Here is a 5,494-nt window from a genome sequence, read left to right as displayed (position 1 = left end):
GACACTCGGTCACATTACTTATTGCTGACAATCGAATCATCGACGACCACAAAGTAGACTCACAAACTGACAATATGTATGGTTGTTGTTTTTACTGTTATTAAAAAGGAAATCAAAATTATTTTCGCTTGGGAGCAAATGTTGATCCTTTATTTTACTTAAACGAAAAAATACGTATTTCTTCATTTTTTTAAATTATTTCTTACTTTCTAAAACACGTAAAAAGCGTTCAAAACATCAATATAATTTTAATTTTAAGGGGTTTTATGTCACTTGGAACATATTGAAAAATTCACTAAAAAAAAAAAAGTCTTAGGCAAAAAAAAAACATAATATGAAGTCACGTTTAAATTTCCAATTATGTATTCTAGTGAAGTAAAAATTCAAGAAATATTTTTGTCTATTATTATTTGCAAAGAATATTAAACGTTTCTGTAAATGTTAAAGACAGATTTGGAATGAAGTTATTTACTTGATCAATAACTCCTGTTCTCAGTTTCTGAAATATATTCATTCAGGTGATATTAAAGAAAAGTTCGTATTTTGTAGTGCACTTAATATTAATACAAAAAGTAAGATTGATGAACTAAAGAAGAATGATGGGCTCAAAGTTGGAATTTCAGCTTCTCATTAAATTAAATCTGAAGCTCTTCAAGCCTGTTCATCTAAAGAACTATGCTCAGAACAGGTCATTGGCCTCTTCTTTTCTACAGCTGTACGTTTGTTTAAAGAGAATGCTGTAAATTGTGTCTTTGAGCTGAAAGGTAAATCAAGATGTTCCCGGAAGTTTAAGAATAACATGACCTTGTGGCTTAAATTAATGACGAAACATTAAATATATTTGAAAAGTTGAATAGGATCAACACGAAGCTTTAGTCCAAGAAAACGAACATTATCACTTTCGGGATTATTGTGGTTTGATAATAGATAAGAAAGATTAGTTTATTGAACAATATTTTACCGATAATATAGATACCAGAATCGGGCGGCGAAGTTTAGTCTGTCAAATTATTTGTAGGGATTATTAGTGATTTGAGGTGAGAGGTATTGTTATATGCTTTATAATGGTCCTTTGAGGAAGCTTGGACGATTTTAAAACCAGTTGCATTAGGATCTAACTCCACCTCTGAAATCATTTCCTTTGTGAAAGCGATCCAATGATTACAAATGATAGGGCAAACAATGCTTATTTGATACAAGACTATTAGTGTTTTATTTATAGAGTTTATGGATTTTTGTGGTAATTAATGGCGTTCGAAAGTCTGCGTGGCTATTGTGCAATTTTTGGTATTCTCCCAATTTTTAATATCGGTTGGAAAAAACATCGTCATTTTGATGATTTCAAAAGCCAGATAAACTCACTTCAAAATCATCTAAGGGTATTTTTATTCAAGCTGCAAATCTTGGAAACATTGAATTTGGATTCTCAATTAAATATTCGAATTATTCGCCCAATTTTCAACTATATGAATATTCGGATAATTGATCGAATATTCGTAAAACATTCGTTTATACTATCTAGAACAAAATTTAAGAAATCTTATAATTAAACAATTTGCATACTTGAGCAACACATTCGAAAATAATTTTTTGAATAGAATGTTTTTCGTCCGTATCTACTATGACCGAAATTCGCAGAATTCGTTCGTTGAACAAAACAAACTGTTAGAAAGGCCCACCTTTGATTATCGTTTAACGCTTATCACAAAAACAAGCGTGCGTCGCAAATATTTGTGAAGTTCGTCTTAAGTTTTTTTATTTGTTGTTTCAAGACGCAAAGATTTAATTTATTTTAATCGGTTAAATAATTCGATCAAGGTTAATTAATTTATAGTAGTTCAATTTAAGCGCACAAAACTGTAATATATGTACATCTTATTAAATATTATTAGCAATAAATTCGATAAAATTATGTATAATATTTAAAATGTTTCATAAATTTTGCAGGATTAATTTAATCGAAGTTGATCTTAATTATTATGATTCGAAAAAGATGAAATGTCGTCCTTGATCAAAAAGTCTATAAAATAATTTTTTAAACATTTTTCTTTTAATGCCATCACTAATTTTTATCACAGAATGGTGCAACGCTTAAGAAAATAATTAATTATTAATTAAAATAATTACTACGAACCTATAATTATTTTTAATTAAATAATATTTCACATTTTCAAAAAATTAATATCAGTAAAAACCGAGTAAAAAATTACGAATATATTCAAATAGTTAAAAATACAGTTCAAGAAACTCTTCAGTATGGTAGATACATCTAAAGGTAAAATAAATATTAATTTGGAAGAGAAGATTAATGATTATCTCTAATCATTTAAAACGTACTTTTCCAACAAATTAGCACTAATTTTTTTGCCAGCATGTAGTAGCATTCCAAATGAAGTACTAGATGAATTCTTAGATTTAAGGAACGATTCATGTTACTCATTTTATGAATTTCTGACTCAATTCTGGTATGTGTCAGATCAAATGTGACGATGATTTTATTTATTGAATTTACTTCCATTTGTGTCTACGCTATCATCGCTTCTTAATTAAAAAATAAAATAAATAAATACTAAATGTTGAGAATGATATTTGGTTGACGTTATTGAAAACACACATACATTTTTTCAATATGGATCGTATTAAGTGAATTAATAAGCTATTACAATATATTGAAAAAAACTATTTTGGTTGTGAAAAACTGTGTACGTATGTTATGCATACATATTTACAAAATAAATAAATATCGTACTATTTAATTTTAAAAGATTACTTTACTTTACAAAACTGTGTTACATATCATACAATTTATAAATGGCAAGCCTTTTGTTTGATGGATTAGAGTACCTGCTGTTTGACAATCGATATCTTATAATATCAGCAAATGCAGCGAATCAAACAAAGGCTTGTCTTTTGACGTTTGTTTTTTTTATAAACATAAGGACGAAACTTAAACACAAATTGCATTTGTACATCGTTTTTGTGGCTAGTCTTTCAATAATTGTGGGTGTAGGTGTATGACATGTTTGGTTGTTAGGTCCATTAATTAATTAAACTTAATTAAAACTATGATTTCATAGTTTCATTTTTAATTTTCTATTGATGCAGAGGCGGTGTAAAACTATCTGTTTTTGCGGTAAAATATGAAACTGTAGTTATTTATTGTATCATGGAGTCAATTCATAAGACCCCTTTATGGTGCACTTCCACATAAATCGCACATGCTCAAATAGGCGACAATGGTCCTAGAAATGTCAATGTGGAGATGGGAGCCGAGATAAAAGTCAAGGATTCAGATACCAATCGGCAGTTCGCTAAACTCAGTGGCTTCCAAAGTTTGCGTAGTAGTTTCATATCTGCCATGTGACTTGATATTGTCGGACCATGAAGAAAAAGGACAGGGTTTAAAAACTTTATTTGCCATTAGAGAGTAGATAAAATTATACGCATTTTAAAAGCATATTTTATATATATTTATAATATAATACATGAAAAAATATACAAATGAGATGATTCATTTTCAATACTAATTAATTAATTATCTCGCCGGGTTTAAAGATTTTAAATGAAAAATAACATTTGGTACATAAAACAAAGATAATTATTGTTAATAAGCACATCTGACCTCCCGCTGTGTTTATTCTATATCCACATATAAGTGCTACTCTTCGGTTAATATCCATCTCGGTGATAACTATAGTGCTCATATATTAATTATGGTGTATATTTAGGAGCGCAACAAGCCAAGTGCTTATGCGTCATGTGCTTTCAACTTATTTATAATAAATTAACAAATTTATAAAATGTACTTAAATTTAATACGCATGACTTATAACAATAATATTGCTTTAATTAATTAAGAAATTATTCGTTTTGAGTGAATAAAAAATAACGATTCTTCTTATTGTTGCTAAGAAAATAATTACGGTTTATTCCTTTCAAATCTTAATATTATTAACCTCATAAATCAATAATTCTGATCATATAAAATTACGGAGTTTTAGAGTTGATGTTGTCACTAAATGCACTTTCAGAAGCAGCTTCGTTTTTAAAGAAGTTGTCAAAATTTTAAGCAAGTGATCTGTTGCCGAGATGTCTGGTGAGAACGAAGAGACAAAATTTCATAGATCAATTCCTAGAATTGGACCTTTAAACAGTTACCATAATTTTTGGTGTAATATCTGTTTCGGGAAATGATTTCTTTAAGCATTGAGCAGACAGTTTTGATCTATTTTTTATTATACGATCTAGAAATATTTCTGTTGAGAATTGTTGTAAAATATAATTTTCACAATATAGAAAATATTATTATAGTAATATGTAGACAGTAGTGTGATAGTCTTTCGAAAATATAAATTGTATTGGACATCGTGACTTTGGACTGCAATGGACTTCAAAGGGTCAACAGTACCCACACCAAGAGCATTACTTAGTATACGAATAGTTTCTACTGCTCTATTAACTGTTTTAATATACAAAAAATGTTTTAATATACAAAAAACTTATATAATATTTTATTAAGATTCAGTCAGAACATTGTTCATGTAAGTAAGTGGTTAAAAAAGGAACCAATTTCATAATTGTTTTTCTTAGTAATCTTTCATAATTACAATAAGATTTATTACCAATATATAACATTTACTAAAATTTTTTAGTTTTCGTTCAGTTCATGAGAGGCACCCATTTGTTAGGATTTTTATTTTTTATGGTACAGAATTAACGTCATTTTTAATGCAATAGCCACATTTAAAGCAAAAATACTAATAGTAACCGAATTCGAAATTTGTTATTAAAAACTCATTTCATGAGTTTTTATTTAATTTTTAATGTTTCAGAATAAATATTTCTACTATTACAATACTTTGGGCAATACTATTGTAGATTTTTTGTTTTTAAAGTAACCATATACCTATGTATTTACAATGCTCCTTTAAATTAATTTTAGTATCTACAATTATACATAAATATTTTATATTAACAACTATTTCTATAACAGTTAGCTATAACTACTTTTATATTATTATCTAACATAGTATGATTGTATGACTGTGAAGGTTAAGAGGAGGGTATAAGGTCAGTGAAATTCAGGGACTCTTTTTAGCTTCCAGCTTTAAAGTTTATAGTGGAAGATTTCGATTAGAGTTTTTGGTCTTTTAAGTACTCTTAAAAATTATTGATATGGCATAAAACAATTATTATTTCTAAGAGCTTCCAGATCTGCAAAGAGGTTTTTGTCAACTTTTTCTCTATACATCTAGCCTAATAGTCGAGACTAAGATAAAATTTTTAAGAAACTGATGATGTTGCAGATTAAGGTAATAGCTTAGGTTATGTACTTGATATTATAAATGAATATCATATATACAAAGTATGAAAATTTATTAATAAATTTTAAACATTTTTTTTCTTAGAGCTAGCTGCGATTTGAGTGAAAATCGATATTATCAGTGTTCTGACGGACCATATGATACGAAATGTTGTATGGTAATGCTCTACT

The sequence above is a fragment of the Plectrocnemia conspersa genome, unplaced genomic scaffold, assembly GCF_051122295.1.
Source record: "Plectrocnemia conspersa isolate PC_06_02 unplaced genomic scaffold, ASM5112229v1 ptg000005l, whole genome shotgun sequence".
Taxonomy (NCBI): Eukaryota; Metazoa; Arthropoda; class Insecta; order Trichoptera; family Polycentropodidae; genus Plectrocnemia; species Plectrocnemia conspersa.
This window is presented reverse-complemented; position numbering follows the sequence as displayed.